This window comes from Muntiacus reevesi, chromosome 10, assembly GCF_963930625.1.
Source record: "Muntiacus reevesi chromosome 10, mMunRee1.1, whole genome shotgun sequence".
Classification (NCBI taxonomy): domain Eukaryota; kingdom Metazoa; phylum Chordata; class Mammalia; order Artiodactyla; family Cervidae; genus Muntiacus; species Muntiacus reevesi.
Window position 1 is genome coordinate 17,372,018 of NC_089258.1, and position 25,534 is coordinate 17,397,551.

The 25,534-nt window shown below is 38.5% G+C and overlaps 1 protein-coding gene and 1 non-coding gene across 3 annotated transcripts in view; one reads left to right on the forward strand and one right to left on the reverse strand.

The window, feature by feature from the left end:
• Window positions 1–3,228: 3,228 nt before the first annotated feature.
• Window positions 3,229–25,534, forward strand: part of PTPDC1 (protein tyrosine phosphatase domain containing 1) — a 68,831-nt gene continuing 46,525 nt past the window's right edge. For both annotated transcript variants that reach the window (XM_065946883.1, XM_065946884.1), the window contains exon 1: window positions 3,229–3,595. The gene's annotated coding sequence lies outside the window, so the exon portion shown is untranslated. The remainder of the gene's footprint in view (window positions 3,596–25,534) is intronic.
• Window positions 10,798–10,942, reverse strand: LOC136143953 (U4 spliceosomal RNA). Its single transcript, XR_010658445.1, has one exon. It is a non-coding gene; the product is annotated as a U4 spliceosomal RNA (small nuclear RNA).

Here is a 25,534-nt window from a genome sequence, read left to right on the forward strand (position 1 = left end):
CTGCATTCAAACGGGTATATCTTTCCTTTTCTTCTTTACTTTTGGCTTCCCTTCTTTTCACAGCTATTTGTAAGGCCTCCTTAGACAGCCATTTTGCTTTTTTGCATTTCTTTTTCTTGGGCCCCCCAAAAATAAAGTCAGCCACTGTTTACCCATCTATTTGCCATTGAGGGATGGGACCGGATGCCATGATCTTAGTTTTCTGAATATTGAGCTTTAAGCCAGCTTTTTCACTCTCCTCTTTCACTTTCATCAAGAGGCTCTTTAGCTCTTCTTCACTTTCTGCCATAGAGTGGTATCATCCGCATATCTGAGGTTACTGATATTTCTCTCCGCAATCTTGATTCCAGCTTGTGCTTCATAAGGAAACAAAATTACAACTTAAAAAACTGATAAGCCAGAACATTCATTCAACTTAATAATGGAATATTTGAGATAAATTAACAGGGCAAGTCTTCAATAAGTGCAACAACTTACCATTCAAGAATGACTGTCCACTTATCTCCCTTAACAGTAGATAGATTCAGAGCAGAGGCTAAGGTGTATAAATGAGAATATCATAATTGGAGATGGTGCCTGGAATAAGCTGTTTTCATATTAACTAAAAAATGATTCCTACATAGTACAGATTTTCTGTAAGAGGGATGATTAAATACAATTTAATTTTTGGCTAGAAAGTACAATCACAATAACTATAGAGTACATCTTTTCAGCAGCTAAAGTACAGTATTTATAGCTAGTTGTGAGATGTGACAATGAAGTAACTAAACTCTAGGTTATTGGGTTTGCTAAGGAAAATATTGTCAGCTGTGAGTATCATTCAATCTTGGAATCCTTTCATGGATCCAAGAGCCTCACCAGCTCTATAGTGCAGATGTTTAAACACTTGACTCCCTATCCTGCATCTTTTCCTCTCATCTGATTCATTTTGCTTGTGTCAAGTGCCCATCCATTGGCTGGGGAAGCAGAAGATGTCTAGATTAAGAATGCCACCAAGAAAACTGCCCACGAGTTAAAGTAACTCCATCCACCCCCACCCGCTGCCCAAAGCAAGGAGACAATGGATGCTACCGGCCATAGCATTCAATCTCCTTAGCATGAATATGTGACCCATCATGATAAGGCACTGCCTAACTGTTCCATGTACTCGCCTATCCCTTCTCTCTTCATATCCAGTAGTCAATATGCCTCACCCTCTTTGCCATCTATATACTTTTGTACTACCATTCCTTACACTTAGCTGGTGGTCTCCAGTTCAATTTTCAAGACCCCATTAGTCATCAGCTCTTTTAAAAAAATATTATTTAGAGCCATCAGTTCTTTAGAAATTCTTCTGTGACAACTCCCTCCCCTCCCTTCCAGGTTGGATGCCTTCTCACCTGTTCCATACCACCCATAGTATCATGATGTGTTCAAATTGTCTGTACTCTTGTCTTTCTCCCCCTTGACTGTGGACTCCCTAAAGGTAGGGATTATCTGACGAACACTTATGCTTAATGGAGCAGCATGTATTCAATAAGCGTTAAAGTTTATTGAATACAAAAAATCAGTCTCATTACTAACTAATAAACTCTAATATGGGCACTCTTCTCCCCTGGACAGTATCGAGAAATACCAAGTTCAACTTTTTCAGTTCTCTTTTAGCTTTGGCTGTTTATCAAAAGCAATTGTTTTTACATTACAATATTGGTGTTGTGACATAACTATAGTTTTACACTGGTATATTACCCGAGGCCTGCTTCCTGCGCTTATAGAGGAGTGGCCTTATTCTCATTGTTTTTTATTCTAATCAGCTTTAGACAGAGTAGACTGGTCCTTCTTAGTACACAAAATTATATTCCTTAGGCCCATATGCTTGTAAAATACTGTGTAGCAGCTCAGTAGTATATCTAGATCATTTGGTATATCTACGGTTTGTCACTATTATCTTTCAGTGTTCATGTGCATGAGAGGGCTAATAATGCCCGCCCACTTTGCAGGATTGCTGAGCATTTAAGAGGAAAATACATGTAAAGCATTTAGCACAGGGTCAGCCACAAAGTTTATATTTGCCTAGTAAGTTGTTCAGCACACCCAGGGGAAGGAATTATTTCTACTGAGTTGTGTGGTACAGGACCACTTGCAAGTGTTTATAAAAACAGGTTGTAGTTGTTCATCCAAAGGCATACTTCCTTCCCTATTTGGAAGAGGATTTTATTGAGGGCAGAAATATGCTTAGAGTACCAGGCAAGGCCATGTCACTAAGTTCAAATCTGTAAGATGTAGAGAGTGGTTGGAGGGTGGGGCTTCTGGCAAGATCCTTTCTAAAAGAGATTTTTTAAAAACCTGACAAATACTCAAGTCTGAATACTAGTTTCTTAGTCAAGTAAAATTGGTGTTTCATTTTGCAAAACAGTGACTAGTTAGGCTCACAACTCAAACTGTATTTGATTAGAACAAATGGCAAAGCCATATCATATCTTTCCAGGCAAGAGTACTGGAGTGGGGTGCCAGTACTGGATTGGTGCATTGCTTTCTCCGACAATGACTACTAGTTCAAACTAAACTAAACTAAGGTGATGTCTGAAGTTACAACAACCATTTTGGCCCAAACTTGGGGATAGAAGCCAAGAGTAAGGATAGAGTGGAGTTTGCATTCCTGGGGTACCAACCTAACACCTTCTGAGAGAGGGGGAAAAACCTAAGGGCTTAGGATGTTGAAAGTTAGGCATGCAGGGGAACCCATCCGTCCATCTGTTAACGGAGCTAGTGTGAGGCTGACTGCGGGGCCTTGATCTAATCCCAGTATTCTCGTCCTTGGGAACATCTGGGACTAGCTGGAGGCTAGGTAGCCAGTAAGACTGGGGCTGGACGAGGATGACAACAGAGGAAGAAAAGGTGGAAAACAGGCTCTCGGTCCAGGGCTGAGAGGCCGGCCAAACCCCATACTGTGTCCGCCCTCGTCCCAAGTACTCCTTTCCCTTTTTTCTCCTACTGGTGTAGTCCGGGGAGAGCAGCGGGAGTCAAAGCTGGACTTCGGCTACCCGCAGTCCCGCAGAACTGACCCCGAATCCACCAAACGGCGTCAGCTGAGCAGTTAGTGCCCCGCCGCGCCCTCATCCCGCCGCCCACTTTGAAAGCTCCCAGAGCCGCCAGCCGCGTCACGGGCCGTCTCAAGCTGCTATTGGCCAGCGCGCGTCACGTGCAGCAGCGCGCGTCGGCGATTGGTGCAGTGCGAGGCCGCGGGGACGCGCCGGGGACCGCAGAAGGAGCGTTGCCTCAGCCCTAGTGCCCAGCGGCGGTGAATGGACCGCTAGGCGGGCGGCCTGGTCAGGCAGGCAGGACTGTGAGGGGCGGTAGTGCTGCCTGCCCTGCTGGGCGGCGGCGGGGCCTCTGGGACACGTCGGCGAAGCACGGCCTGTGGGGTTCAGTCGGGGCTGGGGGCGGAGGTCAGCTGGCGGACTGGGGGCAAGTGGGGCGGGGAAGGCAGTAAAGCCTACCCGCCCGCCGCTACGAGGACTGTGGATGAGAAGCCGGGGGAGAGGCGCGCGATCTGCTGCTATCTTAGCTGCGCCGGCGATTCCAGCTGCGTGTTAAACGTTTGAATCCTCACGTGGTGAGTGCTGGCGGGCACCTCAGTGAGGGGGACTGGCCTGGGTTTCGGGGCTGCAGGGCCCGGTTGCTAGGGGCCTCTCTCAGCCCCGCCCAGGACCCGACATCTTTCTGTCGGAGCTCCTGATTTTTAAATGTCAGTAACTAATTAAAAGTAAATGAGTAAACGGAGGGGGAGGGCGGATGGGCCGGTTCCAGACCATCGGTTTTTGGCCAATGTAGACCAGATCCTGCTTCTAATTTGTGGTGTGACCTTGACCAAGTCACCTCTCGAGGATGGACATTCTCAACGTGGATAATAGTGCTCATATTTTTGAGGGGGAAAAGATCTCAGACAATACAATGGCTTGTGGCTTTCCAAAGGGCCTCAAAACTTGAGTACTGTCTGTCTCGGACTGGAGGATTAGAAGAGAAAATGCTTAGAAAGGCTCCTGGGAGGAGAGGGGGTAAATGAGAAAAAGGTGAGAAACCCTTCTTTAAGGGAAGAGATAAAGAGACGTTCTTGTGATAGTTTTATACATTAGAGGATTAAAACAAACGAATTGGAAGAACTTGAAAGGTCGTCTATTAGAATAGTTTTGTGACGCCGCACACGTACACACACATAATTTTACTTGGTCTCCAAAACAGACTGTCATTCCACCTTCTATAATGAGAAAATTGAGGATCCAAGGGTTTGGGTGACATGCTGCAGTCAGAGCTATTAAATGAAGAACTGGAATTTAAACCCAAGCCTCTGTGGCTCCAAACCCATTCATCATGTTGCCTCTCAGCCTCTGTTCCAGTTTTGTCCCAACCAAGAATTTACTTTGTGACTTAAAATATGAACATTCCCAGCCCCCCACACCCAAAAATGTGAATTCAATATCAGGGACCTCCCCTGGTAATCTGCATTTTAACTGTTACTAGGTGATTCCATTTTGGTGACCCAGGGACCATTTGGAGAACAACTACTGTATAAATTTCCCACCCAGCCCCCACGTCCTGATGGGGTGTACCCTCGGGATTCAAAAGAGCAGAGATTACATCTTCTCTTCCAAAGAGGTGGCCACCCAAGCTTTGGGAGAAGCCAAGGTTTATGAGCTAGCACCTTGCACAGCTCTCAGTTTGAGAAAGTGCTGGCAATTTTGGTTTTCTTTCTTCCTCCCTCCCTCCCTCTTCCTTCCTTCCTTCCTTCCTTCCTTTCTCCTCCCCACTTTCTCTCCCCTCTTTTTTTGTGCAGCTTCCTTTGTTGCTACTCTGATACTCCTGAGAAAATGGCTCAAGGCATATATTTTAAAGTCCATATTAAAATTTAAAACACCATGAAAAAAGTTTTAAAACCACAATTCATTCATAATGCTTCCAATCTGTAAGTTTTCATGTTCTGCTATTAATTAATAATCTCCCTCTTGTTAATCACATAGATTGTTCAAGTTCACACAATTTAGAAAATTCTTCTAGGAGATGAGCTTGAACCTCACAATTCCAATTGGAAATCAGATAATTATGCTGAAGATAAACCTTAAATCACAGTTCTCTTAAGAGCATATCTCATTCTTCTTCCGAATGCCTCAAAATCTGAAGATTTTTCTTTAGTTCTAAAAATAAATGGTATCATTGGTATGAATATGTATACACTGAAATGTTTCTTTTCCAGTGACTTTATCTGTTCTTTCCCATGTCACTTCATTCTCACCAAAAGATATATTTAATTATTAATACTTAATTTGCTTATATATTTCATGTTCTAAAAAATGTAAGTTGAATAATCAAAACATTTCTTTGCAGTTATTAATGTGTCATTTAAGTGTCATTTAATGCACTTTGCTGCTAAAAAGATTTTATTTTTCTAGTTCTTATGGAGGCAATGTGGGATAGAGGAAATAAAGTGAGTTTTGGTTTAAGGAAGACCTGGTGCTCCAACCCCAATTCCAACACTTTCAAACAGTGATCAATCTGGTCACAGTAAATTGAGCAAATTGGATTTTTAAAGAAGCTTTGAATTTTGCATTGTAACTAGTTACAGTGATGAAAATTTGAAACTCTCTATCTACTGACACTTGCATGAAAAAAAATAATTTTATTAATAGGGATTCTGCTTTAACATCTTCTCAGTTTGTTAATGATCATGTTTTATTCTTTTTTTTTTTTTTTGTCTTGTTTAGAACCTAACATTTGTTCTCTTGGGTAGTAAACCTTTATGATTTTAATCCATAACTTTTTGAGTGGCAGATTCTACTGCAAAACCATTACCTAGCCTTATTCTAGCTTATGAAAGAATGCTTCCTTTCTTTGTTCTTTCTCTTGGATGTGAATAGGTATTAGTCTTTGGCTCATACTTTCCTGTCTGGTTGCTCCTGTGTTTATAGTGCAAGGAGTTGGCCATTGCAGGTGGAGAATGGTTTAGAGAAGGCCTACAAATAGTACTTGAGGGAAACAAAGGCATGTCTTTTTTGATCTTGGAGTCGTTTTTATTCACTACAGTTCAAGCAGCACCATTTCTTCTGCACCCTTGATCTAATAATTTGTGGCACTCTTCCCTTCAAAAGGAAGGTTGTCTGGTCCCATAAATGAACTCAGGATTTTATTTCCTAAAAAATGTTTGAATACTTGTGCTAGGCAGTATAATAGTTTAAATGGATCAATTATTATAGATTCATAGATTCCTGTATGTTTAAGAATGGCCATATGATCTTAGCTATTCTGGAAACATTTTCTCATTTTGAATCATACTGTTTTCAAAGTCAATCCTAATATGTTATTTTTATAGCTTTATAAAGACTAATTTAATTTAGCTCTAGGTGGAAAATGTTCTAGAGGATTTATATTTTGTCCATTTAAAAAAAATCTTCTGATTTAGGCTTTAAATTGCCCAGTAGTTTAATTAGTGTTGTTTCTATGTTTTTATTTTATTCTAGACACAATACTGTTTCCTAGGAAGTTTACATATAATATGTATTGACTTTTAAAAATAATGTTTTCTAAAAATAAATAAAGGTAGGTAATATATATAGTCAATATCAAATTTAGAAAATACTGATAATCAGAAAATAAAATATACTGTTAATATTTTGACATATGTTCTTCTGGTCTTTGTTTATGTACCTGTTTTATTTATGTATTTCTTAATAAAAATGAGATCATACTCTACATTCTATTTTATACCTTATATTTTTAAATCTAGTATCATATGACAAATAAATATGCTTTTTACACACATGATTTCAGTTCTTTGTGAACAGATGTTTTGTTGCCAAAGTAGGGACCACAAGAATCTATGTATTAAATCAGTCTACAGAAACCCAGTCTACCAACCCAGGAACAGAATTATTTCTCTGCTTCTTTTTGACCTTAATTCTGTACCTCTTACTCCCCACTGCCCATTTCCCCACCGCCAGGAGGGTTCTTTTGGGGGAGTCTCTGAAGGAAGTTTTATCTAGTCAGTTATACATTGTTAACACTTAAGTTCTCTTTTTTTCCAGTCTTTTTCAGTAAATCCTTCAGAAATTTTATATTTTTATTTTATTTGCTGGAAACAAACATCACGAGTGGAGTTGGGAGGATTTGGAGTAATACAGGAAAATAAGATCATATGCTGGAATTCTTTCTCAGACTTATAGGGAAAGGAAAGATAACTGAATAAAAATACTTCCTGGGTATATGTTTTCATTCTTTCTCCCAGACAATGATGTTTTTAAAGGTCGGGGACTGTCTATCCTTATATTCCTCACGCCTCTCGTAGTTCTTGGCACCTAGTAGCAACTCAGGTATTTATTATATTGACTCATGAGTCCCTAACTATCCTGGCTTCTTCCCCCCTTAACATATACTAGTTTAATCTGTCTCTTTTCAGTATGTTCCTGTATATTCTGTCTTCATACTTTGAAAAAAATATATATTTGCACAAAGACACAATTTTATATGATTGAATTTTGGAAAAATATCAGATCTAATTTTATTATTATTGAGGATGTCAAAGTTTTCCATCATCATACAGTTATAACTAAAACTATAACTATTTTTATTTTTTTGTTCAGATTGTTCCAGTGTTTGCCATTGTGAGCTGTTTTAGTTGACTTCTGAATCGCTTTGACATAGCCCTAGCAGTTTGTGTTTTGAGCACTTTTCTACTTTCTGGGCCAGGATCATCTTGTATATTCTCTACTCTGCTTCTAAAATCAGCCATTTCTCTTTTTGTTTCTCTTTGTTGTTTTTTACTTTTTTATTTTCCATATGGCTTTTTACAAGATATTGAATATAATTCCCTGTGCCATACAGTGGGACCTTGATGTTTATCCATTCTATTAATATATATAATAGTTTGCATCTGTTAGTCCCAAACTCCCAATCCATTCCTCCCCCATCCCACTTCCCCTTGGCAACCACGAGTCTATTCTCTATGTCTGTGACTGTTTTGTAAATAAGTTCATTTGTGTCATATTTTAGATTCCACATATATCATATGGTATCTGTGTTTTTCTTTCTGACTTCACTTATGACAATCTCTAGGTTCATCTGTGCTGCTGCAAATGACATTATTTCATTCTTTTTTATGTAAAATCACCCATTTCCCTGGATCCTTTCGCTGGAAAATGGTATTAGAAGCCAGGACTTGCTCTAACCTGCTCATCATTGAAGCACACTTACTCACCCAGGCCAGGGAGGGTACAGTGACCACAGCTGGGCTATGCTCAAGGAGACTGACAACCAGTCATACTGGGGCAGGATCACTCTGGTGGGAGTCCCTCCCAGTGCCTGCAGAGGCTGCAGCAGATGGTTGAGGAAGGAGGTTGCAGCGGTGGCCCTGCCCCTTCTGTGCCACTCAACAATGATGCCTTGCTTCTGTGATGTCCCAGATTTTTTGTGTAAACTTTCCTGGTTGTGGGGCCCTTAGTCCTGTTACTTCAGGCTGTCTTTTCACAGCCAATCCTCCCTGAGTCCACTCTCTGAACCCCACTTTCCAGCACCCAATGCCCTCTACACCAGGAGACACACAACTCATACTGGAGTGCACAGGGCTGAGGCACAGACCATGCATGCGTTTCTTACTTTGTTCTGCCTTCCACAGAAAGCGCCATCTCCTTCGATCCCCCAAAGTTCCCTTTCTGCTCCAGCTGATCTCTCCACATTTTCTGAATGTGGGAACCTGTCCTCACCTTCAGCCTCCCGCCAGGATTGCTGGCCCCTTTTTTGATTCCTTTTCTTTTTTTCTTTCTTTCGTCCTACCCGGTTGTTAGGGGATTTTTCTTATTCTTTTAGGAGTCCAGAGTCTTCCACTAATGCTCAGAAGGTGCTCTGTGAGAATTGTTTCATTTGTAGATGTATTCTTGATGTAATTGTGAGGAGAGACAAGTTCTGGGTCCTCCTATTCTGCCATCTTGACTTCTCCCTTAAAATTTTTTCCTTTAATGAATTTTGCTTTTAGTATTGTACTTAAAAACTCATTATCAAACTCAAAGTCATGCTGATTTTTCCCTAAGTTTTCTTACAGAAATTTTTTAGGTTCTACATTTTACATTTAGGTCTATGATCCACTTCAAGTTAATTTTTGTGTAAGATGTGAAGTTCAGTTTGTTGTATATGGACTTCCAATGTGTAGTGTGATTTATTGAAAAGACTCTTCTTTCTCCATTGAATTGCCTTTGCACGTTTGTAAAAAATTGACAATATTTGTGTAGGTCTGTTTCCATACTCTCTATTCTGTTTCATTGACTGATGTGTCTATTCTTCCCCCCTCCACCCCATGTTCAATATTGTAACGGTGAGTCTTGAAATTGAATAATATAAATGCTTAAGCTTTTACTCTTCTTTCCCAGAATTGAATTGGTTATTCTAGTACCTCTACCTTTCCACAAATTTTTGAAATAAGTTTATATATTTCTATTTAAAAAAAAAAAAGAAAACCTGGCTAAAATTTCAATATAGATTGCATTCAGTTCAGTTCAGTTCAGTTCAGTCGCTCAGTTGTGTCCGACTCTTTGCGACCCCATGAATCGCAGCACGCCAGGCCTCCCTGTCCATCACAAACTCCCAGAGTTTACTCAAACTCATGCCCATCGAGTCGGTGATGGCATCCAGCCATCTCATCCTCTGTCGTCCCCTTCTCCTCCTGCCCCCAATCCCTGCATTAGGTCACAGAAAATCGACATCTTTACTGACTAGTTGACTTTTATGTGTTGGCTGTGTGCCTTTTGACTTTGCTAAACTCATTATGAATAAGAGTTATTTGGTAGATTCTTTGGGGTTTTCTGCCTACAGTATGTTGTCTGTGGTTAAAGCAGTTTTACATATTTCTTCCTTTCTAGCCTGAATACCCTTCATTTCTTTTTTTTATTTAAATACACTAGCTAGGACTTTCAGTATGAGGTTGAATTAGAAGTGATGAGAGAGGACATCCTTGCCCTGTTACTGATCTTAGGGGAAATACTTAACATCTTATGCTCAAAATTATTCAAGCTAGGCTTCAGTAGTATGTGAACCGAGAACTTCCAGATGTACAAGCTGGGTTTCAAAGAGGTAGAGGAACCAGGGATCAAATTGCCAACATTCATTGGATCATGGAAAAAGCAAGAGAATTCCAGAAAAACATCCACTTATGCTTCATTGATTATGCTAAAGCCTTTGTGGACCACAACAAATTGGAAAATTCTTTAAGAGATGGGAATACCATACCACCTTACCTGTCTCCTGAGAAACTTGTATGCAGGTAAAGAAGCAAGTAAGAACCGAACATGAAACTACTGACTGGTTCAAAACTGGCAAAGGAGTACGACAAGGCTGTTATTGTCACTCTGCCTATTTAATTTACATGCACAGTACATCATACAAAATTCGGGCTGGCTGAATCACAAGCTGGAATCAAGCTGAGAGAAATATCAACATCCTCAGATATATAGATAATACCAGTCTAATGGCAGAAAATGAAGAGGAACTAAAGAGCTGCTTGCTGAGGGTGAAAGAGGAGAGTGAAAAAACTGGCTTAAAACTGAATATTCAAAAAACTAAGATCCAGTCCCATCACTTCATGGCAAATATAAGGGAAAAAAGTGGAAACATTGACAGATTTTATTTTCTTGGGCTCCAAAATCATTGCGGACAGTGACTGCAGCCACAAAATTAAAGCTTGCTCCTTGGAAGAAAAGCTCTGACAAACCCAGACACCATATTCCAAAACAGAGGAATACTTTGCTGACACTTGTCTGTGTAGTCAAAGCTATGGCTTTTCCAGTGCTCAGGTACAGTTGTGAAAGCTGGACCATGAAAATTGCTGAGTGCTGAAGAATTGATGCTTTTGGGAAAAGTTTTCAATTAGCAATAATCGCGCCTCGGATAAACCTCATTGGCTACGATACTGCCACTGCGCAAAGCTGAATTGATGCTTTTGAACTGTGGTGTTGGAGAAGACTCTTGAGAGTCCCTTGGACTGCAAGGAAATCCAGCCAGTCCAACCTAAAGATCAGTCCTGGTGTTCATTGGAAGGACTGATGCCGAAGCTGAAACTCCAGTACTTTGGCCACCTGATTTGAAGAGCGGACTCATTGGAAAAGAACCTGAAGCTGGGAATGATTGAAGGCAAAAGGGGAAGGGAGCGGCAGAGGATGAGATGATTATAAAGCTTCACTGACTCAGTAGACATGAATTTGAACAAACTGCAGGAGATAAGTGGAGGACAGTGGAGCCTGGTGTGCTGAAGTCCTGGCATGCTAAAGTCACAAAGAGTTGGACACAACTTAGGGACTGAACAAAAACAACAAAGAGAGGATATCCTTGCCTTGTTCCTGATCTTAGGGGGAAGGCTTAGCATCTTGCTGTTGAGAATAATGTTAGCTGTGACTTTAAAAAATAATCTGTATTAGGTTAGTTCTTTTCTAATTTTTGAGCGTTTTTGTCATGAATTGATGTTGAACTGTTTCTGCTCATGTATTATATGATCACATGATTTTTCTTGTTCTGTGTGTTAATATGATGTCCCATGGACAGACGAGGGTACAGTCCTTGGAGTCACAAAAGTGTCAGAGATGACTTAGCAACTAAACAACAGCAACAAGCATTTTAAGTGTACGTTTCACTAAGTATATTCATGTTGTGTAAATGAAGTTGTACTTTTCGTTTTTATTTAGTTCAAAACATTTTCAAATTTATCTTGAGACTTCTTAACTCATGTATAATTTAAAGTACATTGTTTAATTTCCAAATAATTTGAATTGTCTAGCTATCATCTGTTGATTTCTAGTTTTATTTTGGTATGCTCTGAGAACATATTTTATAAGGTTTGTATTCTTTTATATTTGATAAATTGTGCTTTATGTACCAGAGTGTTGGTGAATGTTCTGTGTGTGCTTCTGTTGTTGGATGGAATGTTCTATAAATATCGGTTGGATCAAGTTGACTGATGGTACTGTTCAGGTCATGTATAGTGTTACTGATTTTCTGCCTACCTGATCTGTCAATTCCTTGGAAACAGGTGCTGAAACTTCCAACTGTAGATACAGTCATCCTGCTTATTCACAGTGAATTGGTTCCAGGGTCCCCCACCCCACCTTGGATTCCCAAATCCATGGATGCTTAAGTCCCTTATATCAGTTGATGTAATGTCTGCATATAACTTATGCATATCCTCCCATATACTTTAAAGCATCTCTGGATTACTTATAAACCCTATAAAATTACTTATAGATACGATGTAAATGCAATGTGCCTGCGCACGTGTGTGTGTGCTGAGTTACTTCAGTCATTTCTGACTTTGTGCGACCCAGTGGACTGCAGCTTGCCAGACTCCTCTGTCCATGGGATTCTCCAGGCAAGAATACTGGAGTGGGTTGCCTCCAGAGAATCTTCTCAACCCAGGGATTGAACTTGTGTCTCTCAATGTCTACATGCATTGGCAGGTGGGTTCTTTACCACTAGCGCCAACTGGGAAGCCCAAATGCTATGTAAATGGTTGTAAATACAAGCTAAAGATTATGTAAATAGTTGCAGGTATGTAGCAAATTCTTAAGTTCTGCTTTTTGGAGCTTTCTGGGGTTCTGTTCCCAAATATTTTCCATCCGTGGTTGGTTGAATCCACGAATAGGATTAAGCTTCGTGTGTGTGTGTGTGTGTGTGTGTGTGTGTGTGTGTGTGTGTGTGCATGTGCATGCGCGCGCATACTTAATCATCTCTCTTCAGATTTTCTGTTTTTTTAATTACCTTTTTGTTGAGGTAACATTGGCTACAACATTATATAAACTTCATGTGTACAATAATATATTTTTACTATGTATGTTACAGCTCACCACCAAAAATTCAATTTCCATCTGTTACCATATAGTTGATCTCCTTTACCTATTTCACTCTCCCCCTGTTCACCCCTTCCTCTCTGGTGACCACTGTGTTCTCTATATCTATCTATTTGGTTTCGTTTATTCAAGTTTTTTATTTTTTATATTTCACATGAGTGAAATCACATGGTATTTATCTTTCTTCATCTGACTTATTTCATTTAGTATAATACTTTTAAGGTACATCCATGTTGAAAGATGATACTGATACTATCATTTTTGTGATTGAGTAGTTTGTATTCCTGTATATACATATCTATCTATCTATGTGATGTATCACAGTGATGGGTTTGAGGATGTTGAATCAACTCGCTTTGATAGATCATGGTTTGGTTTGAGAATGTTGAACCATCCTTGCTTCTGTAGATCATGGTTGTGTGATCTTTGAATGTATTGTATTTAGCTTGCTAATATTTTGTTGAGAATTTTTGCATCTTTGCTTATCAGAGATATTGGCTATAATTTTCTTTGTTTGTGTTGTCCTCATTTGGTTTTGGTATCGGAGTGATGTTGGCTTTATGAAATTACTTAGCATTCCCTATTTTTCAGTTTTTTTGAAGAGTTTGATAAGGATAGATATTAAATCATCTTTGAATGCTAGAATTTACATGTGAAGCCTCTGGTCCTGGGCTTTTGTTTTGGGGGAGGTTTTTATGTTTCCATTTCACTGTCTTCATGATTCAGTTTTGGGAGGTTATAATGATTCTAAAAATTTGTCTATTTCTGTGTTTCCAATTAGTTGTTACATAGCTGTTCATGATATTCTTCTATAATTTTTTGCATTTTTGTGGTATCTGGTCTGCTCTATTTCCAGTGCTTTCCAATACATTCTTTATGTCATATATTGAGTTCTTCAGCTCCAGAATTTGTTTGGTTCCTTTTTAGGGTTTCAACCTCTGTGGTAAACTATTATTTTGGTTCATTAATTTTTATCTTGAGCTAACTGAACTTGAGCCTTTCTGAGTTTTCTTGTAGCTTGTTGAGTTTCTTCATGACAGCTCTTTTTAATTCTCTATTAGATCATAATACTCCGTAGTTTTAATTTTGTTGTGGATGAAATTGTCATTTTCTTTTTGTGATAGTGTTACTGTGGTTCTTCATGATGTTTCATGAGTTGTTCCTCTGGTGGTGTATTTGAAATAGAGAATACTTTTCAACTGATTCTGATAACTCAAAAGTAATTAAGAGGATTTTCTTTTCTCTTCCAATAGGTGGCGCTATAGCACACATTTTCTCTTATCTGCGCCGCCTCTGGTTAAATTTAGGAAGTAGCACTTTCCACCCTCCACCTGATGGGCAGAAAGCAAAGATGAACCAAAGAAGAGCCTCTTGATGAAGGTGAAAGAGCAGAGTGAAAAAACTGGCTTAAAACTCAACATTCAAAAAACTAAGTTTATGGCATCTGGTCCCATCACTTCATGGCAAACAGATGGGGAAAAATGGAAACAGTGGGAGATTTTATTTTTTTGGGCTCCAAAATCACTGCAGATGGTTGGGCTTAATTGCTCTGTGACATGTGGGATCTTCCCAGACCAGGGATTGAACCCATGTCACCTATCCAAGCAGGTAGATTCTTTACCACTTGAGCCATCAGGGAAGCCCTGTCCTTTACTTTTCAGCCTGTTTGTGTCATTGAATCTAACATGTCTTTTGTAGATTGTATATATTAGTAGTTTAGTTTTTTAGGGGAAGAATGAAATCTAATTTATGCTTTTTTATTTTATGGTTTTGGGTCCATATTTCTAAGACTAGTTTTTTAAGATCAGTTTTAAGTTCACAACAAAATTGAGAGGAAGTTACAGGGATTTCCCAAATATCCCCTGCTCAACAGATACGTCACCCATTACCAACATTGCTTACCAGAATAATACATTTGTTATAATCTATGAACCTATATAAATATATTATAGTCAACCAAAGTATCATTTACCTTAGTGTTCATTCTTGTTTTTAAATTTATTTATTTTTTAATTGAAGGATAATTGCTTTACAGAATTGTGTTGGTTTCTGCCAAACATCAACATGAATTGGCCGTAGATATATATCTGTCCGCTCCCTCTTAAATCTCCCTCCATCTCTCTCCCCATCCCACCTTTCTCGGTTTTTATAGAGCCCCAGTTTGAGTTCCTTGACTCATAGAGGAAATTGCCATTGGCTATCTATTTTATATATGGTGATGTAAGTTTCCATGTTACTGTCTGTTGACATGTTGATGTTGGCAATTTTATCTCTGATTCCTCTGCCTTTTCTAAATCTAGCTTGTACATCTGGAAGTTCTTGATTCACATACTGTTGAAGTGTAGCTTGAAATATCTTGAGCATTACTTTGCTAGCCTGTGAAATGAGTGTAGTTGTGTGCTAGTTTGAACATTCTTTGGCATTGCCCTTATTTGGGACTGGAATGAAAACTGACCTTTTCCAGTCCTGTGGCCACTGCTGAGTTTTCCAAATTTGCTGGCATATTGAGTGCAGCACTTTAACAGCATCGTCATTTAGGATTTGAAATCTTTATAGATGCCCTATAATGTCAGTCATTTCAGCCTGAAGGATTCCTTTAGTATTTCTCATAGGGCAGATTTGCTAGCAACAAATTCTCTCATATCTGTTTTTTTGGTCTTTGTTTTTAAATCTGGAGATGCCTTAATTTCGCCTTTATTTTTAAAGGAGAATTTAGCTGGATATATAATTCTTGGTTGACCATGTATTTCTTTTAGCACTTTGAAGATGATCATCTCACTGTCTTTCATCTTTTCTGATAAGACATAACTATCTGTTAACTCTCTTCATGGTCATATTTTAGGCTACAACTTCCTCCACTCAGTTTTAGTTGCCTCTACTTCTATCTGCTTTCTTTCTTCGCAAATCCATTGAAACCTCTTGCTTCTCGCTCCGTGAGCTTATTCTTTTTAAATTTCTTCTCACCAGGATCTTAGGAGGAAGGGGAAGCTAGTGTGTGAATTCAATCCACTACCTAAACCAGATGTTCTCTGTATCTTGCTATAGAAGATCTGATCTAAGCCTGTGATTTCCCAGGAGCTACACACCTGCCCTCGTTTTAAGTTATCCAAGCTTGTCACTCAAGTGTTTCAAATATGTTTCACAGAATAGTATTTTCTTTGAGAAGTAGTTCAGGAATGTAAAAGATGTAAAATCTTGTTATCCTTCCCAGTCTGTAAATAAACGGGGATTGTAAGGTGAACAATAAACTCTGCTTCATCTACTGTGTTAAGTTTTTCATGTTGAACTAGCTGCAATTTATTTTAAAATTCTAAACAGTGTCACAATATGTGTATTTAAAGGTGGATGTAATTATATGACCACAGTGTTTATATACTTACTAAAAAGGATATTCAGATAATAAACATCTTTTGGTTAGGAATCCAAATTATGGTCTGCAAAATGATGTGGTATGCTGTTTTTTTACTAAAAACGACTGATGAGGAGAATCTTTCTTGTGGATACCACCTGCATAGCAATGCCCTGATTCCAGGTAATGTGTTTGGTTTAAAATAGAATTTTGATAGGAATATTAATGCCCAGGTCTCACCCAGGAACATGAGTCTTTTTCTAGTTCTGGTTGATGATATAGAACTTCTTAACATGTTTCAGGAGGTTGTGAAGATTGGGTCAGAAAAAAAGTTTTATTTTTCTGGCAGCTAAATAGAACCCAGGAGAGACACTTTCGCAATAATCTGTAGAATAAGTGCTGCTAGGTAAATGCAGGTTGCCTACCTAATGCATTGATTCTCAAAGCATCAAGGTCATTGAAAACTAGTTAACAAGGTAGATTCTCAGCCCCACCCAGACCCACTGAGTGGAAATTCTTGAGGTGGGGCTGACCAGTCTGGATTTTAGGAAAGCCCTCCAATTGATTCTAATGAGTGTTGCATTAGGATTTGTTGGCTTTTTTAAAAAATGAATTTAGAAGTATCTGTGGTAGTGGCACTCATGTGAAGATGGTTGAAACCTGTAGGAATAATCAGTCAGATGTGGTTGTTTGTGGGAAAAGAGTATGAAAACCTTGCTTATGAAAACCAGCTTCACCTATTATTAACATCTTACCTGTTTTATCATAATATGTTTTGTTAACAGTCTGAACCAAACAGCATATTTCTTCAAATGATGAAATACTGAGAATGATACTGTAGTGTTGTTTTTCTCTGATCTGTGATTAGTCTCCTGAGAGCTGGGGACCTTCCCTAAGGTGTGTTTAAGGTGTGAGATCACAGAAGCCAGTGTGGTTCATAGCAAACTGCCAGACATAACGTATATTCAAAGCAGTCGTAAGTTATTTCCCTGAGGACTTACCTAGTTAGAAAGGCTGGAGGGATTTGAAAAAAAGAAAAGGTGTGTTTTAAATGTTGCCGGCCTGTTCTCCAGAGGTGATTTGAGGAGAAAGGGGATTTTATATAGTTCTAGGGTTTTTTGTTGTAGTTTTGTTGAAGATGCAGACTCAAAGGTGGGATTCACAGTTTGATTTTGTTTTACTACATAAGGAGTCATAAGGAGTGCATTAACTCTATTAAGGACAAAATACTACATACTTCGGTATTAAGAATCTATTTTTTACAGCATCTGAGCCACTAGATAAATCTTGTCAGCCCTTCATGATGAGGGGATGTGAATCGAATGTGTAATTAGCATTAGGGAAAGCATCCTAAAGAAGAGAAAATTTGGGTTGAGGGTTGAATTTATTGTCATCATGCATATTTGGCTAAAAAAAAAACTAGCTACACTCCTTAGGAAATTAGGAGAAACACAAATTTTTCAGGTTGAAAATTGAAAAGATGTTGGATATGTCACTGTGATCAGGGAAGTTAAGATAGAGAGAATGCCATTTCTTACATTTGTGTAGTGGTGCTATTGTTTGATAGGCTCTTAACAACAATCTTGAGATAAGTAAAGCATGATTACTCTTCCTCCTTTACAGATGAAAAAGCTGAGGTTCAGAGAGATTAAATGATGGTAGTGTGGTATATATTGGGTTGACCATAAACTTCATTTGGACTTTTCTGTAAGATATTGTGAACAATATAGTTAGATATATATAGAGAATGATATAGAAGGTCCATATAATCAAAGCTATGGTTTTTCTAGTCGTCATGTACAGATGTGAGAGTTGGACCATAAAGAAGACTGAGTGTTGAAGAATTGATGTTTTTGAACTGTGGTGTTGGAGAAGACTCTTGAGAGTCTGTTGGACTGCAAGGAGATCCAACCAGTCCATCCTAAAGGAGATCAGTCCTGAATATTCATTGGAAGGATTGATGTTGAAGCTGAAGCTCCAATACTTTGACCACCTGCTGCGAAGAGCCGACTCTTTGGAAAAGACCCTGATGGAAAGAGTGAAGGCAAGAGGAGAGGGCAACAGCAGAGAATGAGATGGTTAGATAGTATCACCGACTCAGTGAACATGAATTTGAGCAAGCTGTGGGAGATAGTGAAGGACAGGGGTGCTACATTCCACGGGGTCTCAAAAAGTCAGACATGACTTAACAACTGAATAGCAAACAACACTGCAAATGATTGAACTCTTTGGCCAACCCAATATTTATTCAACACATTTTTGAGCATCTACTACATAACAGACCTTTTTCTGGGCTTTTGAGACACAGTAGTTGACAAAGCACACAAAAATCTATGACTTCATTGGGTAGAGAAAGGCAGACGGTAAATGGGATAAATAAGTAAATTATGTAATGTGCTTAGATATATTTTCTTTACAAGTCCTGAGGAGAAAAGTGGAACAGGGAAAGTGGGCTGGTTTAAAATGTGAATAGGGTTTTTTGAAGAGAATGGTGACATGATCCATCTGAAGTTAACAAGATCATTCTGGCTTCTGTGTTGAAAACAGACTGTATTATCAATCAGGTATGGAATTAGATCTCTGTACTGGCTCTCAGGTAATCTTTATAACTTCTACAGAGCAGATAGTGAGGCTCAGAGCTGTTAGTAAGTGTGCTTAAGATCACAAAGCCAGTAAGTACCAACAACTCTATTGAAAATATGTTTAGATTTTGTAACATTATGTTTAGACTAGCTGCATTTCTGTTTCTGTTGGGAGGGAGGAACCTAACGTATGTAAAAGGGCTGTGTTGTTGGTACTTGTCTTTGGTATAGTAGTAAATGAAGATTTGGAAGAAAGAATTGACAGATTGTCTACACAGAGCAAGATAAATTTGAAAATACTGCTGTGGAAAGGAGCTCTGAAGAGTTTCTTGAAAGGGAAGCAGTTATAAATGGTGCAGAATCCACTGTAGCTAAGTTCCAATGCATAGTGTAGCAGACTAAGGTCTGTCTGTATTGTTGAAAATCTGTGTGTATAGTGGTTAAGAGCACAAACTCTGGAGCTGAACTGTGTAAATTCAAATCCCAGCTCAAATCCAAGTTCAGATAATAGCTATGACTTCAGACAAATTGTTTGACTTCTCTTTGCCTTAGTTTCCTAATCTGTAAAATCTGTAAAAATAATGCACAGACTAAACATGTTCTTGCCATATAATCCAGCAGTCATGCTCCTTGATGTTTACCCAAAGGAGCTGAAAAACCTTTGTCCACACAAAAACCTGTACACAGATGTTTATAGCCACTATATTCATAAATGCCCAAACTTGGAAACGACCAAGTTGTTCTCCAGTAGGTGAGTGAATAAACTGTGGTACTTTTAGAGAATGGGATATTATTCAGCACTAAAAAGAAATGCACTTTCAAGCCCTGAAGACATGGAAGATGTTAACAGAATATTAGTAAGTGAAAGTCAATCTGAAAAGGCTACATAATGTATGATTTCAACTATACTGCATTCCGGAAAAGCCAAAGTCTGGAGACAGTGAACAAATTAATTATTATTGGGATGGGGTATAGAGCGTAACTAAGTGGAACACAGAGGATGTTTAGGGCAGACACAGTACTGTGTATGATACTATAATGGTGGATACATACCATGATTCTTTGCGACCCCATAGACTGAAGCCCACCAGGCTCCTCTGTCTGTGGAATTCTCCAGGCAAGAATACTGGAGTGGGTTGCCGTTTCCTACTCCAGGGGCTCTTCCCAACCTAGGGGTTGAACCCAGGTTCCTGGTGTCTCCTGCATTGGCAGGGGGTTCTTTACCACCAGCACCCCCTGGGAAACCTATGCATGTCATACATTTGTCCAGTTCCATAGAGTGTCCAATGCCAAGAGTGAATCCTAAGGTAAACTATTGACTCTGGGTGATTATGATGTATCAGTGTGAGTTCTTCTATTATAACAAATGTACCACTTTGGTTGGGGGGGTGTTGATAATGAGAGAGGCTGGGCATGTGGGAAATAGGGCGGGGATTTAGAGGAAAATCTCTGTACCTTCTGCTCAGTTTTGCTATGGATCTAAAACTTCTCTAAAATTAAACTAAGTTATTAAAATGGAAATAATGGTGATACTCATCTAATATTGTCATGGATATTATGAGTTGAGATATAAAGCATTTGGAACAGGGCTTGGCATTAAGTAAGCATATGTGTTATTATATTATTCATGAACATAAAAATATATAGGTTGCATAGGTTCACTCATAGCCTTAGGCTTGCATCTGTTTTTCCCCATACAAACTTAAAAATTTTCAGCCACAGAAGCTTTTATCATGATTGCTGTGTAGAATCTAATCATTTCGATTGTATTTCTTTAAGTGTGGCAGAAAGCCTCTTACCAGAATGAGCTGGAGTGTAAGTTGATGATAGAAATTGTTAGACCAAATTTAACAAATTGTTTTGAGGATGGGCCAAAGAATCTGCATTTCCACAAGCACTCAAGGTGATTCTGATGCTCGTTGGAGTGCTAGTGCTTTGAGAGTCTAGGAAGAATATACTACACTTCTGATATCTCGGGCACTTATTAATACAATCCCTGTAAATTCTCTCCCAAAAATACATGTATAAATTTTGGCAGATCACTATGTATCTGGAAGATGGAAGAGAAAGTAGTGACCTAAGAACTATTTAGTTCACTTCAGAACCTGGTCTCTTGTGTGAAATGACTTTTTTATGAAGTAGAACATTTTTTGTATCAAAAATCATCTTACTTTATGATGATGATTCTTAAAAGTATGAGTCACAGTCCATTGGTGTTCTGACTTTCAAGTATTAGGTACTAATTAGTGAACATGTGATTAGCCCTAAGCAGTTAAGTCATTTTGAGGGACATTTTGGGATAAAAGCAAACTGTATGATAGATTAAGCAAAATATGTGTCATAAGAAACCAGAAATGAAATTCAGGTATGATTTGCAGTGAAATGATAGGATTACTATTTATCCCCCTGTTCTACTGAATCTACAACCAAGCATATGAAATAAATTCAGTTGTGAATGAAGATAATGTTTTTATAGATCTTGAGAAACCCAACCGTTACTAACTGTTGGTAGGACTGTTTTACAGATAATGAAGGGAATACTTTACAAATTCTAATAATAGCAAAAAAATGAAGTGAATACAGACTTAGAAGGTAAAGAAAAAGATTACAGGTACTGGCTTGCAAATGAAAATAGACAAATGTTTATCGAATACCTATATACCAGACATTGTGCTGGTAATACACCCACACACACAAACATACAACCTCTCTTCATCTTCACAACATCTTAAGACAGTAGGTATAATAACCCTCATTTTACAGAAGATAAAATTGTAGCTCAAAATGGTTCATATGGCAGACAATGTACAGAGTTAGGATTTAAACACAGAACATTGGACTGTACCATGTCGTTTAACTAACTTAGTTAAGCTGTGTATAATTGGGCTGTAAATTAATGGTTTTATGGAGAGTCAGTGCACAAATGAGCACTTTTGCAGAGTTCTCCTGGATTTGAGTTATTTGAAGAGGGCCAAGGGGGATTTCTGCTTCTAAACAAGATGAAATAGCAGAGACCAGAATCACCCTCCTGCCTGAAATAACTATAAAATGGTTTTGGACTTTGAAAAGCAGGCAGCTTGGAATCATGATCTTTGAGAAAGGACAAGCAAACGTGGTGAGCTTCAGGTTGCACCAGCTGCCTCCCTGGAAGCAGTTTGCATGCTGCATTGTGGGGAGTACCTAAACGAAGCCTTCTTGGAGACGTGTAGAGAGCCAGGATGGCTAGAATTTGCAGTGTGGTATGGAGAGAAGCGAGTAGCATGAAGAGAGGCTATAGAAACATGTGGAGGACCCTCAAGTTTTTGCTGGCCTAGAGTATTTGGCTGAGTACTGATCTGCACAGACTACCCAAGACTAGGGAAAGATACAGGAAGAAGTAGACAGAACAGTTCCAGGGCATTCAGGGGGCTGGAAATAGTTCATGTTCCCACCAGTCAGAGAAGAAAAGCCTCATGATACCCAGAGCAGCAGGTGGAAGCCTTACAAAGTTGTGGCCTTAAGCAATGGGCTAAATTAGCCTAAAGTGAAGGCAGCTATGGAGCTGCCATACTAATTTCAGATAACTAGTCTAATGAGTCAGGAAAAAAGTCAGTGATTGAGACCTATTGAATAAATAATGAGGATTTCCTTGAGGAGAAAGAAGGATTAAGTAAAACAGGATAAAAATATGACTGGTTGTTCAGGCAAACAGGAAAGCTGTTTAATTTGTAAACCAGTGGAACTGAGGCTACTAGAGTTTAGATGAAGGCACGTGATAAACAACTGTAAGAAGAATGAAAGGGAATTTGCACTGAATACTTTTTGATAGTCCTACAGATACAAATGAGCTTCCTAGGTGGCGCTAGTGGTAAAGAACCTGCCTGCCCATACAGGAGACATGAGATGTAGGTTCAGTCCCTGGGTGGGATCAAGCCCCTGGAGAATGAAATGGCAAGCCATTCCAGTATTCTTGCCTGGAGATAAGGGTTGCAAAGACTTGCAATAAAGTGACTTACCATGCATGCATGCATGCATACACAATACATGTATATAATATCTAACACAAAATAATTATTTTGTATTTTGCCTTGCATATTAGAATAAGCCTATAGACAAGGCATGGAAAACTTGATTACAGGTATTTTTTGTTGTTCAGTTGCTAAATCATATCTGACTCTTTTGCAATCCCATGGACTATAGCCCGCCAGGCTCCTCTGACCATGGAATTTTCCATGCAAGAATACTGGAATGAGTTGCCATTTCCTTCTCCAGGGGTTCTTCCTCACTCAGGAATCAAAGATGTATCTCCTGCATTGGCAGGTGAATTCTTTACTGCTGAGCCCCCAGGAATGCCCAGTTGCAGATATAGCTAAAGTGTAAAAATTAAAAATCTTTTAAAAAATTATATAAGTCCCCTCTACTTCCAAGTTCTTCTACCTATATCATTTTTGCAATTCTTTTAATTTTTAAGCTTTAGCTAGATCTTAATTTGCTAAAGCTTAAAATTAAAATTTTTTTTTAAAAAAAGGAAATGAAATAGGTGGCAGAACTTGGAAGTTGAGGGGAAAGGCGAAATGGAATAGTACAGATAAAACTACACTTCTTATTTTACAAGGTAAGGAATCAAGATACTGTGTAAAGTTGATAGAATAAAATATGATTAAAGGATGTTACTTAAAATTACAAAGATAATCAGAAGAATTAAAAATATTTTGGTGTGTTTAATGGAGAAAGATTTGGCATGGTTGGAGGTAAGTAGAGTAAATGAGCCAGTTTCCTCATTTTTTATACCAGGAATTCAATAATATGGTGAATCAATTTAAAGATGATAATAACCAGAAGGGTACATGTAGTCATTTCCCCTGGAAGAACTAAACCCAGTGTTTACATTTTTTACCTCTGGGGAGTAAAAGTTGGGCTGGGAGATAGGAATGGAGGCTTTTCATTCTGTACCATTTATTTCATTGTAAACTTTTATATATGCTTAATTATCTGTGTTTGAATGTCCATTTTTTAACCTCAAAATGTATTGCCAATCATTTTTAGCCTTTAAAAAAAAACTATTGTATCTTGATGTGTCTTGGGACGTCTGAAAACACTAATGTAATGGTAAGCCACATACACTGTGCAGGCAAGGGAGCTGATTGTTTTTGTTTTAATTTTTGATGATCATAGCCCACGTGAGGATTAGATCTCAGCTCTGGGTACTAGGATATGAATAACTATAGAATTTAAATAGAAAGGGCATCCATGTCTATGAGGTCTAGAACCATTACATATGAAAAATGTGGAGGAAGAGATCTGCTGGTGGATAGTCTGGGAAGATGTAATGCGAGAGTACATGATCGCCAGCCAGCTTTAGATATGTGGAACAAAGGGTTTATTATTCTGTGTGGTCTCAGAGCAGATATTTACAGAGTAGCCACATAAAAAGAGTTTTTTACTAGAATTATGTGATGATGTCACTGTTACTTTTCAAAGACATTGTGGAAAGAATGCTCATGTGGGTTAGGATTCTAATAGAGGACTTCTGAGGTTCCTCACAAATTTGGGTTTCTGAGGGCTGAGTTGAGAAGAAAGTTTTAATACAGTAGTCCACAATCTTATTTGTACTTTTTACTACCCAAAGGGATAAGATTAATTCAGCACTATTTAAAGCCATTTTGGAGGTTGTTTCTTTGGCCACTCTGTGCAGCATATGGGATCTTAATTCCCAGACCAGGGATCAAACCTCTTTCCTACACTGAAAGTATGGAGTCTTAACCACTGGACCACCAGGGAAGTTCCTAAAGCCATGTTTTCAATGGGGTTTAGGTGTTAGATCCATGAAATTCAGTCTAATATGCCATTTCACCTCAAGAGATAAGAATGCAGTGAATGTGTCCCTTATACCAGACTCTTCCCTTTTCAAGAGACAGAGAAGAGCAAGTCATGGCTTCTCCTCTTGAGACCCTATGGTGTGAAGGGAAGCCAGTCCAGTAGTCGCATTTTACTATATCACAACTGAAGAGCTTAGGGTGGCTTGAGGAAAGACTTAACAGAAAAAGTGACAGCTAGGTCTGTCTTGTCACCACATGCTGGATCACCTGGGACAGGCTTCATAACTCCTCATCTACCGAACAACAATTCTGACTGCTCTAAAAATCCCATGGTTCTAAAATTGTGGTAATTGGTTTTTTGGGGTCAAAATATGTTTTAAAGGTACAGAATTTTGAAAAGTAATATGATAAAAATATTTAGTGTAAATCTGATCTTAGTGGGTATTCTTTTAAATTAAATTTTTGCTAATGAGTGTCCTGGAACAACTTGTTCCATTAGTCCATTGACTTCTTTTCTTTATGTAATGTTTGTTTGAAATATTATGTACATTATAAAGTTTTATATTAATTAGTATGATACCAGATTTGTGATATGAATATTGCAGGAATTCCTTTTATATTTCATGGTAGAATACTTTTTTGATTTTAATTTCTGTATTTCTTTTGAAGGGAGACAGTTTCATCAAGTAGGACTTGAAAATTTTATACCTATTGAGCATATAAAACTTGATTTTAAAATAAAATTTTAGTGAATTTGAAATTCTCAGTGGGTCACTGAAATTTGTGAAGTGATTTTTTTTCCCACAAAAATCAGTGCTCCAAGGAGAATATTATTTAATTACCACTTAGTTTATTGGTGCCAAAATTTTCAACAAATTTTTTAAATGTTTTTAAAAAATTAATAATCACATAAAAATTAGTCTTTGACCCCCTAGTCATTGATGCTTAAACAAT